General features: G+C 40.7%; 1 protein-coding gene and 1 long non-coding RNA gene across 3 annotated transcripts in view; one reads left to right on the top strand and one right to left on the bottom strand.

The window, feature by feature from the left end:
• Positions 1–1,451, bottom strand: part of met (MET proto-oncogene, receptor tyrosine kinase) — a 132,247-nt gene extending 130,796 nt beyond the window's left edge. The window contains exon 1 of one of the 2 annotated variants that reach the window (XM_073059509.1): positions 1,057–1,451. The gene's annotated coding sequence lies outside the window, so the exon portion shown is untranslated. The remainder of the gene's footprint in view (positions 1–1,056) is intronic. The other variant, XM_073059508.1, reaches the window with a different exon arrangement.
• LOC140734873 (uncharacterized) lies at positions 1,294–15,228 on the top strand. The gene is made up of 4 exons (XR_012100633.1): positions 1,294–1,427; positions 2,201–2,248; positions 6,563–6,694; positions 14,892–15,228. It is a non-coding gene; the product is annotated as an uncharacterized lncRNA (long non-coding RNA).
• The last annotated feature ends 13 nt before the right edge of the window (positions 15,229–15,241 follow it).

Below are 15,241 nucleotides of genomic sequence, written 5' to 3'. Positions count from 1 at the left end.
TCAGCCAGTTCCATCATGGGTTCCGCTCTCTCCACCATCAAGGTAATCTGCAAAGGGCAATATGTCAAGAAGGTGACATCCCTCACTAAAGACCCCCCCCCCCAACACCCCTCTTGCCGTTGCTGCCATCAGGCAGGAGATATTAATGCCTGAGCATCACACCTCAAGGTTCAACAACTTCTTCCCCACTGCCAGCAGGGTTCTGAACCAAAACCTGAAATACCCTAACACTATCTTGGACTATATTTCCCTCTTCTCCGTAAACATTAAGGTTGTCATGGTTAGTTTTGTTTAATTTGATATGCTGGATAGGTATATTTTATGTTAATCATACACAGCGCTGCTGCTGCAAACTGCTCATTTTCAAGACATCGGTACCCTGAGTATATACCCCCATGGCAATAAAATTGAACCAGAATTTGCTAGGGAAATCAGCTTTCCACAAATTCATGACCAGGTGGAAGTAGATTAGGAAGGGAATAAGACCTCATACTTTTCCTCAACTGCCCTTAAACTTTGAACATTGAAATGAACTACGGTCATTGTGTTTCCTCAGCACTCACTGTCTACCCAGCCTGGCTCTCAAGGAAAAGGGCGATAACATCCTTGTACGATGAAAGCTCTATTCAAATAAGGTTACACAACATAGCCCAAACCTAATTTATTTTTGAAGAATTAGTTAACTAACAAGCTAAAACAATCATTCGTTTCAACGTAAATGACTCTTCCTGTTCAGCAGAGCAAGCTGGGATTGTTTGGATCTGCACAAAATCGGTAACACTTTCACCGTTCCACAAGCAATGATCACAGAAAGATGAATCACGCTGAGCACATGATCTAATCCCACAACTGATTCTTCAGTTGTAACAGTTGGTGTAAAAATCAGGCAATCTGCAACGTACACAATCTGAAGAAAATCAAACGTCTTCAAACGCCGTACAAAGTTTTTATAACTACAATCCATCCGAACTCACGCATCCTTAAAATTTAAAAAAAAACACGAAGCTGAAAGTTAACAGATTGCTCAACCGCACAGAATCCGCACTGGCTTCATACCTGAACCTGCCCTGAAGTTAGACTCGGAACGATTTTTAGATGTTCTTTAAAAGCCGGGGCAGAGCTTCATCCACTCGCTCCAATGCACTTCTCGCATTCCTCCTTCGTTGCCAGAATTTAATTAACAAATCCCTCCGGACAGTTGCTGTAGGAACAGTTTCCTCTCCTATCAGATGTTGCGATTTTATCGCTCCTCTCCTTTCCACAATGTAGAGTCCGCTACCACCGCCAGACTTCCCTTGTGCCCCGCTGTCCGATCATGGTCAGCTGACGGGAGCCACCCCTCTTGCCCCTCAGGTGAGCGGCGTCCCTGTATAACAGCACAAAGTAGATGTCCTGCGTGAGACCAGCGCCAGTCTGAGAGTCCCAGGGTGAGTAACCTGCTACTGCTGACGCACTATCTAATAATCTTGGCGTTTACGCTCCGCCCTGGGGAATGTTCACGCACCAAGGTGCGCGGATCTGTCCCGTTCCCTGTGTCCAGCGGCGCAGAGCCGTCCGGCGCCCATGTTTGCAAAGTCGCCTGCGCACAGAGCACCCGCTTCCCCCAGATTCAGGAGGGCTGTCTGCCATCATCCAATCACATCTACGGGTTGCATGATAGTGCTGAAAGGTGAGAACCTCAGTACTCAGGCTGCCTTACTAGACCACGTCTTTAGTATAGAGTCCATACTCGGCCAGATCCTCAGTACAGACAGTCCATACTCGGCCAGATCCTCAGTACAGACAGTCCATACAGGGCCAGATGCGAAGTACATAATGACCATAAAGGACCAGTTCCTTTGTACGGAACCTGTCTATAAAGGACTGGATTCCCTATATACTGGACCAGATCCTTAGCACACAGTCCATCCATACAGGGCCAGATCCTAAGTATGGAGTCCGTCCATAGGCCCTTCCATTCGTACAGGACCAGATCTTCACCACACAGTCCGTTCAGATAGGGCAAGATTCTCACTATGCTGTTTGCTCAGAAGAGTTCCCTGGAGCATAGGAGGGCAAGGAATGGCTTATGGAGAAAATAAGATCATGAGGGGAAGAGATAAAGTGGATAGCATATTTCACAGAGTTTAAAACTAGAAGACAGCATTTCAAGACAAGAGAAGAAAAAATTAAAATGGATCTGAATTTTTTTTTAATACAGAGGCCAAGAGTGTATGAGAGAAGCTGTCAGAAGAAGCTGTAGAGGCAGGTAAAATTACAATGTTTAAAATACATGTTGATGAATACATGGATAGAAGAGGCTTAGAGAGGTATGGGCCAAATGCAGACAAATGGGACCAGCTCAGATGGAGATCTTGGTTGGTATGAAGGGGTTGGGTTGAAAGTCTGTTTCTATGAATCCATGGCCAGATCTTCAGTACTGAGATTGTGTGTTGGCGCGTGGTCAAGTGGTTAAGGCGTTCGTCTAGTGATCTGAAAGTTGCTGCGTCGAGCCTAGGCTGAGGCTGCGTGTGTGTCCTTGAGCAAGGCACACGTTGCTCTGCGACGACACCGGTGCCAAGCTGTACGAGTCCTAATGCCCTTCCCTGGACAACATCGGTGGCGTGGAGACTTGCAGCTTGGGCAACTGCTTGTCTTCCATTATTGCCCAGGCCTGCCCTGGAAACTGCACTACTAATGGAGACTAACGGAGGCCTACACACTGAGATTGTGCATACATATGATCAGCAGAATGTCTATGATATAATAATAACGATGAACATTGATTGCAATAATGAACACTGGCCTCTACTCTTTTGTTTTGCTAAACTCCCATAATGCTCAACTCACTCAGCTTTCAAATATTTATCTATCTCCACCTTAAATATGGTCTATAAATAATTTCAGAAATTCACCACCCTTTGAAGAGAAGAAATTTTTGCAGACCTCAGCTGTAAATGTCTGACTTTCTATTTTGTAACCATGTCCCCTGGTTGGGGAATCTCTCACGTGTATAAACACCTCAACATCTGCCTTATCAAGCCCCTCCCCTCAGGATTTTATATGTTTGAATAAGGTCATCCTTCATTCTTCTAAACTCCAAAGAATAGTATCTTCTCATCCCTGCAGAGAGCCTCTTGAATCTCCATTTGAACAGCTTCCAGTACAGCTATTTCCCTTTTGTTTGGGGAGGTCCCAAAAACTTTGCTGCGTTCCAGGTATAGAACCCTACATGACTGCAACAAACCCTCACTATCCTTAATCTCCGAGCTCATTGAAATAAAGAACAAAATGAAACTTTGCCTTCATAACTAATTATTGGACCTGCCTGCTAACGTTTTGCAATTGATGCACTAGAATTCCCAGATTTCTCTGAACTCTACTGATTGGCAATCTCACTCTATTTACATAACAATCCGCCTTTCAATTCAAGTGCAAGCTGTTATACTTCCCCACAATAAATTTTATTAGTCAGGTTTACACCCATTCTTGTAAGCTATCCATATCCCATTGCAAAATCATAATGTTCTTAACACAACATGCCTTTTCATTTATTTCCCATATTATTGGGTAACTTGGAAACATTACATTTTTTTTGTAATTAATTTTTTTATTGAGGTTCATCATCAAACAAACATTTCCATAAGATGTATTTCAGACATTGTACATATATATCATATAGTCATATATATCACAAATCTCCACAAAGTATTCATCTGAGGTATACACTTATAGAAAAGAGGGAAAGAAAAAACAAGCAAAAGGAAAAAACTATGTACAAGTGGGGAATGATTTTTTTTTACAACATATTCATTGATTTCTGAGAATAAAATCAGGCCTATGAGGCAGAGACATTACATTTTAATCATTCCTCCAGCTTATTAGTGTAAACAATGAATGATTCAGGAGCAAGAACCAATTCCAGTTATGGAGTTGCACAGCACAGAGTGTGTAACCCACTACATATGCGCCAACTGTTATGCCCATCAATACTAATCTCATTTGCTTGCGTTAATTACTTATCCTGCTATGCCTTGCTCAGTCAAATACCAGATGCCCCTTAAGTGTTACTGTTTCCACCACCACCACTCATTCTAGCAGCTCATTCCAGATACCAACTATTCTTTGCATGAAGTATTTGTCCCTCAGATAAATCTCTCTCTCAACTTAAACCTATGCCCAGTACTTTTAGACAATGCTACCATGGGAACCAGGCTCTGACTATCTGTCCTACCTATGCTCCTCTCAACTTTGTATATCACCTTACCTCCCAGCCTCCTTTATCCAAGGTAAGCAGATCCAGCTTTTCCAATTTCTCCTAATAACTCAAGTCCTCCAATCCTGGCAACATCTTAGTGAATCTCTTCTTCACCCTCTAACCTATCCACTTCTTTGTTGTTGTGTGGTGATCGGAACTGTACACCATACCCCAAGTGTGACTTACTAAAACTTTGTTCAACAGTAACATGATGTTCCAACATTTGTACTCAATGCCCTGGCCAACAAAGTGTGCCAAATGCCTTCTTCACCATCCTTTCTACCTGCGCGGCCACTTTCCACAAGGGAACCACGTACTTGCAGCCAAAAGTCTCTCTGTTCAACAACACTGCCCAAGGCCGTTCACAGTGTATGTCCTGCTCTGATTTAATGTTCCAAGATGCACCAATGTACATCTGTACATTTAAAACCCATCTGCTATTCCCTTGCCCTCTTTCCCATTTGGTTTACACCTTGTTGTAAACAGACAAGCATCTTCACCAACTATTATACAATTAACTTTGATGTCGTCTGCAAAGCACCAGTCTCAAATGTGGCAACTCTTTTACTGCCTACTGGAGATCTAAATACATTATTTTTACAGGTTCCCCTTTATCAACTCTCCTCAAAGAATTTGGGCAAATTTGGCAAACATGCTTTACCTTTCATAATATCATACTATAGACGTCAAACAAGTTGACTTATATTTGCTCCCCTTCTGTTTTCACCAAAGTTCGAATAAGGCAGTCACTTGACTCTTGCTATTTTCTCGTCATCTCCCACAACTTGGCATGTTTTGAAAACTTCCAGCCAATATGTCCACCATCTGCAACCACCTCCATTAAAAAACCCTAATGTGCAGGTCATCGTGATTGTTGATTTGTTTGCTTTTAGCGATGTGAGTTTCTCAAATACCACTCAGAACAGAGATGGGGCAGGATTCCTTTGGCCAGAGAGTAGTGAATCTGTGGAATTCATTGCCCCAGGTAGCTGTGGAGGCCAAGTCATTGGGTATGTTTAAAACAAAGGTTGATAGATTCTTGATTAGTCAGGGCATGGAGGGTTACAGGGCGAAGGAGATTGGGGCTGAGAGGGAAATAGATCAGCCATGATGAAGTGGCAGAACAGACTCGATGGGCTAAAAGGGTTAATTCTGCTCTTGCATCTTATGGTATTTTGGCATTGGTCATTTTTGCCATGTTCTTATTGCTATGACATGGGCAAGGGAAAGAAAGTAATAATGAAAATAATAATCAGTTGACATTGTTTGATTTATTTGTTGGTGATTAGATGCCGGAGCTTACAAAATGGCCACAACAGCAGCCCGGAAAGGGATGGAAACAGAACAGCTGCATTAAGAGTACCAAGCCCATAGGGTCATAGTGTCAGGGAATTACACAACAAAGTAACAGATCTTTCAGGCCACCACCCTATTTCGACCATCTTTACTAATTCCATTTACTAGCACTTGTCCCCTAATTTTAGACATCCCTGCAACGGACGAAAATTTCTTACTGTCTACTTTATCTATGCTGTTAATAATTTTGTAGAATCAGGTCCAACCTCAGCATTTTTCAATTCAATTCAAACAAACCCAATGTATCTAAACTTTTCTCATAATTGGAATGTTCCATCTCAAGCAATATGCTGAAGAATCTACTCTGTACCCTCTTCAGTGCAACTCTCTCTTTCCTCCAGCGCGACCAGATCTTCACACATTACTCCAGGTGCGACCTTACCTATGTTTAATAAAGTTGTACTGAAATCTCCTTCCCCTTATATTGTATACTGTGGAAAAGTGATTCTCTCTTGTATTTTTATCATCACCTTCTCTGTCTGTGGTGCTACCTCAAATTATCCTAGGAGTTGTGTTCCTATTGTTAACTTTAGATCTCATGGCCCTTAATCATCTGGCTTATCCCTGTTGTCCTCTTTGAATGAAGATAATACAGTTCTGAAACTTAGCCACAGCGGATCCCTTCTGCATCTGCAGTGTGATGGGACAACTAGAAATTAATCTCCAATTTTTGTTAAGAAGTCATAGTTTATCTGAAAAGTGCTAATTTCAGGAGCAGTTCAGACTGACAGTTATCCATTAGTTTTTAATCATACGGGAGGTATCAATATCACTGGTAATGCCAGTATTTACTATCTATCGGTAATTATTATAGAGCCAAATAAGAACCAGGAACGTTTCTGTGCCTGTGGTCACCTGGAAGCTAGACTAGGTAAGGATGGCAAAATCAGTGGTTAACTGGGCACGGGTGTGGTGCAGAAGTGCAGGAAATTAAGAGCTGCTTCTCAGTAAACTTAAATTTCTTTTCAGCATATTATGGAGACTTCGCCACATGACACTAGCAGGAAATTAAATCATCAATTCTATGCATTGAGCAAGATGAGCAAGGAGATTCCAACATATCCATCATAACTGATTTTGGAGAGTGGGATTTTCAGCTTTGTAAGTAATATTATATGTCCACAGAAGCACATGATGCAATTAAACTTTATGGTTATATATTGATTTGGACACAAGAGATTTTGTTGAGAATCATTTACTTATTTTCGTATTTTGGTAAAATCTATGCAAACGAAGAATCATTGAAGACTGAAATCTCCTGATAATACTGCATTAGGAGTAAAGATCACTAATGGAATTTCAACACACACACTGAAATGCAACGCAATAAGAATAATATGTTCCTATTAGTAGACCAACTATTCCAAAAAAGAGACACAGTCACTCAGTAGTTTATAGTAATCACTTTCATTCCAAAAGCAAATTCATGCTTCAAGCAGAATAGTTATATTTAGTTTGCATGTATTAGCTAATAGCAATCCCGAACATTCTCCTGTCTTCTGCAATGTTTATGGTAATGTGAAAGCTCCCTGACTGATTAAAATACTCAGTCATTTAGACCAGCCACATTCCCTTATTCCAGTATAAAATATGGCAAAATTCTTGTTGTTATGATAATGATAATCCAAGATTGCAATCAGTCATTTAAGAGAGCCATTTGTGACTAATAAGTTTGAATCATGTTATTATATATGGTATAAAATGATGATCCCTGTGCCTATCTGTTACTAAAAGATAGCTCAGCTTTACAAAATATGCCAACTATAAGTCAAAGTAATATTGCACAATCAAAGAGATTCAGCTAAATAAACCACACAACTTGAATCAATTATAAAGCATTGGTGTGAATTACGATAATCAGAACTATTTTTATGCTCTCAGTTGTTGCACTAATTTCAACACATTTTGACCAAATAACTCTTGAGTCTGAAAGCTGTTCTGACTATTTTTCCACGCGTCTGTCAATATTAGCATTTTCCACTGCAGATGAAATATTTACAGTTTTCAGTCATTCCACCATTGCCTTTTGTTAGTTTTCTAGAAAATATCTACACAGAGATCCATGGATGGATTTTCTACTGGCAAATTGTCAGTTCATCAACGTCAGTCTTATAGATCCATCTGTAAGAAATGCTTAAAGAAACATTTGACAAGTGCCCTGCTTTTCCTCACTGTTTCTGATGAGCATTGAATAACCTCAGTGGTATACTGGTGGTATATTTGAGGAGCATATTAATTATGTGGACATGTTGTCTGCTGTTGTCCATGTTATTGTTGCTTTGCCTGCAATCTTGATGCTCAGCGATCCTATAACAGTTTCCTCCCAAATTCCAAAGACATATCAATTAGTAGGTTAACTGGTCATTGTAAATTGTCCTGTGATTAGGCTAGGGTTAAATCAGTGTGTTGCTGTGTGATGCAGCTTGTTGGGCCAGAAGGCTTAATCTCTAAATAAAACTAAAATAAGTGAATAATCTAAGAACAGATTGAAAGTACAATAACTTCCTTTAGCAAGATGGTGGGGAATCCAGGTATCGGATATACTAAAAACAGAGATTGGTAGGTTCTTGATGAGTACAGGGTGTCAAGGGTTTCGGGGAGAAGGCAGGAGAATAGGGTTGAGAGGGATAGTAAATGAGCCTCAGTCGAATGGTGGAGCAAACTCAATTGGCTGAATGGCCTAATTCTGCTCCTATCTCTTACACACATGTAATTCTTAGAAAGGCCAGCAGCAGCAGAAGTGCCTCCCGCGATGTAGCAATAAAGTTCAAACCTACAGCTCTTTGCTGGCGGTCACTGCATGCCCAGACCTCCGATTCACTGGCCAACCAAAATGAGCTCCAGTTGACTGCACCCATGGGTAAATACAATTCGACTGGGCAATTCAGCTTATCCAGGTAACTAGCCCACATAAGTACAGCATAGATCCCATTGTTAGGGTGTAGAGAGATGTATCATATATATATTAGAGGGTATGTAGTTAATAGCAGATGTATAAGAGAGGGCATACTTATATGGAAACTACTGATATAAGCAAGAACCCATCTATAAACTGTGTCAACTGAATTTCTATATTGTATCATAAAATTTTATTGATTCTTACAAGCAGTGAACAGCATTGAAGTCACTAAGTACTTGTGATATCTCATAGACCACACTCAACTAGAACAGCAGCTGCATACAATTGATCTAGACTGTAGCCACTTGAGAGTAACCATACAGTGTGTCTACATAGCAAGCAGCCACTTGGCACAAGTGCTTCTGGAAAGGAATCGAGCTACTTAAACATTACAATTGTTTCCTCAACATGCCCGTGTTTACAAATACTGAAACAGAGTAATGCTGACGTGATCGTGAGGATATTTGGTCAAATGGTGACATAGAGGGCTATGTCGAGACGGAGAAGTCTCAGAGCTGTGCCATATCTTCACAGCCCGATCCAAATGCCAAACCACAGCACATCAGTGAGATGAAGAAAAGGAGAAACAATAAATCAGGGTACTATAAAAAGATGTGGATTGTACTAGATGGATGAGAACAGTTGCTGATAAACAGCCGTCTAGGTGTTAGCCATTTGGGCTACTATTTATTTTAAAATTAAGGTATTTGGCACCATGAAGACATAGGTAGCAAGATGAGCTGCTTGTCTCAAAATTAAGCATGATACCTTTGGGTGGATTCAAAACAGCTACCTGACCCTGCCTGTCCTCACCAAAAGTGGCTACAGCCACATCAGATGGGTAACTATCATCTGTCCCGAACACAAGTGATTCTGGAGATGCTGGAAATCTCAAACAACCCACACAAAATGCTGGAGAAGCTCAGCAAGCCACGCAACATCTTGGAGAGGAATGAACTGTCAATGTTTCGGGCCAAGACCCTTTATCAGGACTGGAAAGGAATGGGGCAGGACCCATAATGCGAGGGGAGGGGAAGGAGTACAAGCTGGCAGATGAGAGGTGAGACCAGGCAAGGTGAAAGGTGGCTTGGTGTGGGAGGGGGAATGAAGTAGCAAGCTGAGAGGGGATAGGTGGAAGAGGCAAAGGGCTCAAGAAGAAGGAACATTAACAGAAGAAGAGAGCTGACCATGGAAGAAAAAGGAGGAGGAGAACCAGATGGAGTTGATAGGAGGTGAGGAGAAGAGAAAGGGTAACTGGAATGAGGAATGGAAAAAGGTGGGAGGGGAGAAATAAACAAGTTAGTGAAATCGATGTTCATGTATCAGGTTGGAGTCTATCCAGATGGAATATGAGATGTGGCTCCTCTGCCTGTCATGCATTCTTATTGTATTTAAAATTATAGCATGCAAAGTATTTAGATTCCCAGGAACCCTTTGACTCGATCTCCCTTGCATATATGCTTGTACTGAGATTGATTGAATAAAGGCTTATTGCATCTACATCTCTGGTCTCCAACTATCATTGAACCACAACATGCCTTGTCTGCAACTTTTAATGCTTGGAAGAGACAGAGGGATCTACTGGCCAGTCTTTCTTTAGATGATTAGTGGTCCTCCTTTAAATAATATTAGCTGTTGTGTCACTTCCTTTAGGTGAAGATGAGTGAGGAGCCAGTACCTGAAAAGGGCATCAAATATCCTTCATGTTTATGTTTGCCCTGTGACTAGAAGGAACATTAACTCCTTTTTCCTCCCCCCCCACCCCACTCTCACAACAGGCTTTATAAGGTAGCTTCTAGACCTGGGGTCCCTAACCTGGGGTCCATGGACCCCTCGGTTAATGGTAGGGGTCCAGGGCATTATAAAGGTTGGGAATCCCTATTCTAGACCCTCTGCTGCAGTTCCTCGTCCTCTCCCCATGACTCTCGCTTTGGTATCAGCAGAGGCCACTAACTTGCCTTGCCTGATCCAACCTCACTCTGTTTTAAAAGAAATTTGCATTCAGGATTCCCATCTGCTCCTGCTCCTGCTGACCTTCTGTGAAGAGTTAATATTGGGACTGATTCTTTTTCCCCTCTGGTAGTATAGTTATGTATCCACACTTCATCCAAATCTTCTGTGTAATGTATCCATTTCAACCAATTTCTGTTTGAGTAGTGAATATTTTTTAACTGAATGGAAAATTATGTGGTACAGAAGGGAAGTGATTAATACATAAAGAATTGGGCTAGTGATTGATGTTGCTGTAGATATTAGTTTGTCTGATCAGAGGAGCTGCCTCATTCTGAGATTACACTTTGATATACTTGGATCCTTTCAACAGTTTTTTAATGCTTAAGAATGCTTGATCGAAGAGGCACGATAATAGGAGTGTCGTACACCAGGATATGAACTTTTATGAACACACCAGATTGTCTTGGATACAGCTAGGTCATTATCCTTGTTTTCAAACCTCCTTCTGTTCTCTTACATCTCCCTGCCTCTGTGATGTCCTTCAATCACTGATATACCCACACCTGAGATCATGCTATGAGAGTATCTTTGAATTTAATATCCACTATTGATGGCTGTTCCTTCAGCTGTCATGGCCCTCAGGTCTGGAATTCCTATCAAAACCATCTTGCCTCTCTACCTCTTTTTCACTTACCTCTTTAACCAAGTCTTATACCTCCTTATGTACCTGTTGTGACATTTCCACCAGATGAAGACATATCCTGTGAACAGGTTTGCCCAGTTCTTTTTTAATTTACCCATGCTGCTGTCAAGGAGGAAAAGGCAGGCATATCAGTTTTTTTATGCCTTTGAGCATAAATTGTTTGATGATATCCTGAAATACAGCCACTGTAGCAGCCAACTGGGGCACAGCAAGTTTCTACAAAACAGCAATGTGATAGTGACTAGATGACCTTTCAGTTTTATTTTGACACTGAGTGACAAATATTAGGAAGGAGACCACAGAAAACCTAATGACTCTTGATCAAAAGTTCACGTCTTTGGACCTTCTATGTTGACCAAGATTGCCTCTTCTGAAAGAAAGGTCTGGAGTATTAACACCAATTTTTATGCTCATCTCAATGGCATGAGTCTTGAATCTGGAGCCTTCTAGTGAAAGGCAAGAGGGTGAACTACTAGGCTTGAGGAGTGTTGACTTGAAGAAAGACTTGAGATCAGGTAACGTGTCAACCCAGCTGATAGGGTTGTGTATTCAACCAGACATCCTGCCTGTTTTGTTTCACTATAGGCAGTCAAGTAGATATTTCCTCATAAGATTGTTGTTCTTCTTGTCATCTCACTGACTGCCAACTTCAGCCGATAGTTTTGATCCAGATCCTTTTCTTTCTTCTGGGCTTCACAATCTGAATAAAGATAGAAGCCATTGGTAGTACACATATCTATCTAAAAATGTGAAAGCTGCAGAGAGTCATACAAACTGGACCCAGGTTTCTGCCAGCCATTTGTATTAATCCCAACTTCTGGCAATTGGCTTGTAGACTTCTGTGCCATAGTGATTGAAGTCAATGTTTCAGACTGAAACCCTTCATCAGGACTGATGAAGGATCCGGACTCAGCCCAAATCGTCTACTCTTTATTTCCCTCCATAGCTGCTGCCTGACCTACTGAGTTCCTCCAGAATTTTGTCTGTGTTCATCAAAATGCTTATAACAAGGAAACTTTCCCAAATGTTTTACTAAAGGCAATTCAACCTTTATCTTCAGTGAGTATCTCTGGTGGTTGGAGTATGCTGTGCTTAAGCTCCAACCAATTCCACACTGAAGAACTCTGAGTCTGTTATTGGATTCCAATTTCCATATCAAAAGTTGCCTTTCTATTATAGTGCAGTATTTTGGATACCCAGTGATCAAGCCCTCTAAATGTGAAACAGCTGTGTTGCTCATGTCAATGAAGACTGTTATTGCCTGTTAACACTACTGTAGATGAAAGCAGAGAAAGTTGACCTATGGCTTTTAATCCATGAGAGATAGTGAACTAACAGGACCACAACTTCAATAACTTCTCTTGACACCTTCCAAGAGATTCTATTACACTAGCTGTTTTGCATGAGATTTGGGACAAATGTTAAAATAATTATGAGTTCAAAGAGGAGTTTGGGGCAATTTTCATCTATCAAACGGGCACAGTGACAACAGGGGATTTCAGGAAGGGGGAAAAAAATAGAAAAATCAAGCAGCCCAGAAGAGACACCTGAGGTTATTTCCAAGCAGGCCTTGAAGTGGATGGTTGGTATGGCACGCCAAAGAGGTGAGGAACTTGTTATGCTCCTTTGCCCTGCATAAAGGCTTTAGCAATATAGCTAAATCCTGTTCAATTACACTAGCTTAAAACAGGTGTGAAATCAATCCCAGAGCTTTAGGCAAAGCACAAAATAATCCATTTGTTTTGGTTTTTTCCCCCCTCATCATTGAATTCTTCAAGTTTTATAAATCACACTAATTCAAGTTCTGTATTTACTGTTTCCTTAATTAAATTCTTGTAGTTCAGTCACATGAAAAATGATTACAAGCTGTGCCTAACATGCATAAATCAGAGGGAGAAGACTTGGAAACTAAATTTTGTACTGAAATGAATAAATGGTGTGAATTCAAGCAGTTTTCATTTGTTTTAAACCCATTTATTTATCATATATTTTAATTTATTGAGATGCAGTGCAGAATAGGCCCTTCCAGCCCTTTGAACTATGCCACCCAGCAACCCTGATACAACCCTAGCCTAATCATGGGACAATTTACAATGGCCAATTAACTGACCAACCGGTAAGTCTTTGGACTGTGGGAGAAAACTGGAGCACCTGAAGGAAACCCATGTGGTCACGGGGAGAACATACAAGCTCCTTATAGGCAGTGATGGGAATTGAACCTGGGTCACTGGTACAGTAAAGTGCTTTGCTAGCCACTGCTCTGAACACATCTGTACATTATGGTGCTTAGTAATGAGGTTTGCAGGAACTTGAAAGTCAATATTACAAGTACAGAATCAGGTTTATTGCCACCGACAAATATCATGAAATTTGTTGTTTTATGGCAGCAGTACAGTGCAAGGCATAAAAATTACTGTTTGCTACAATAAAATAAATTGTGTAAAGGAAGAATAGTGAGGTAGTGTTTGTGGATTATGCACTGCTCAGAATTCTGATGGCAGGGGGATAGAAACTGTACCTGTAAATTATCTAATCAATTTATTTTTAGCCAGATTCACACTTAAAGTATTCACCAATTTCACCATTGTAGAGTTAGCATTCTTTCTGAGACTATAGACCATTGGTTGGTTCTTCTGTATTAAAATATGACAAAAAAACAATTAAGCACAATAAATTTATCAAAGTTGCTGAGCAGCACCTTGTGTGTAAGCCTTTTGACAATTGCGTCTGAAGATTTTTGACTATTAAGCTCACTCTGAACAGCTTCAAGCAACAGAGCGATGCACAAAATGAGCAAAAAATCATGAAGTTATACTTCCTCCCCATTCTCCCATCCTCAACCCTCACAGATTTGCGGTAAAGTTTCCTTATCTCCATAACAAAGGGGAATTATAACAGCGTTGACCTATGCAGAGCTGCCACTTACATTAATGTTTAAATACATTTGATTGATCTTTCAGACTCTCCCTATTGAATTGAGAATTCAAACTGACAAGTAGCCAGATTCAATACCTAACCAGGAAAGTACTGGGGAATGTTTTGTGAGATAGACTGATGTTAATATCATTAAAATAAATATATAGGAACATAATATTACAACTGTGTCTTATTGTAGCAAAGTACTTGTGAATCATCTTATTATGTGTGCTAAAGTATATGCAGTCACATTGGGCCACTCGTTTCAAGGTATATTTTGGTTCCTTGGCATGAACTCAAGGTTTGCTTTACTATTTTTGCTTTGATTTTGGTGAGGGCATTCACATTGGCGCCTCTGATTCCCGGGAGACTAGTTAATGTGATGATGTGGTGATGTTACACTGCCTGTGCGAAGAAACGTTTTGGGTAATTTTGCAGCAATTAAACATATTTTTCATATTATTATGTCCAGGAGGGGCAACTGATCAGGGAGAAGTCTAATGTATTTACAAAGTTTTCTATGTCTGGCTTTGGCTTCAGAAACCTAAATTAAGAAGACGTCATTTATATTGTGATCTGAGAGCTGTAATTCAAATCCTAATCCATTAAGATGCTGGTGTCTGGAGATGGAATTGATTGGCAATTGACCCTGAATAAGCACCAAATTCAGCAGCATTAACCCTCTAAATGCTGTCACAAGAAGACAGGAATAAACAGCAGTAAATTGCATTAGAGACAAAAATGCTTTGTTTTTTCCTATGCTGCAGGAGCTCTGGGTTTTAATATGCCATTCTGCTAGGATTTAGGAGATTTTGTCCTTTTTGCAGACAAAAGAGATTTGTCACCAGGACTGAGGAGCAGTTCTGAAACAAGATTTTCATTGGCTTCATCCACTTAAAGAACAAGTTACAGTGGAGAGGACACGCTGTCTAAGGAGGGACATCATCACTTCGATGACACTCAAGTTCAGTAAGGTGAAAAATTAGTGCTTTTCATGGATATCAGGATCCTGGCGGCACACATAATCTTGGCCAGGGGCAAGGACAAGCATTGGGGTCACACAGAGGCAACTGTCCCTGAGAAAGATCAGATAATGCAACAAAATGAAAAACACAGGGTTATATGCACAAACATGTTTGCACCAACATGATGAATATACTCCAAAATGAGCAGATTT

This window comes from Hemitrygon akajei, chromosome 10 (assembly GCF_048418815.1).
Source record: "Hemitrygon akajei chromosome 10, sHemAka1.3, whole genome shotgun sequence".
In the NCBI taxonomy this organism is placed as follows: domain Eukaryota; kingdom Metazoa; phylum Chordata; class Chondrichthyes; order Myliobatiformes; family Dasyatidae; genus Hemitrygon; species Hemitrygon akajei.
Note: the sequence above shows the minus strand (reverse complement) of the source record. Positions and strands in the feature narration are given on the sequence as shown.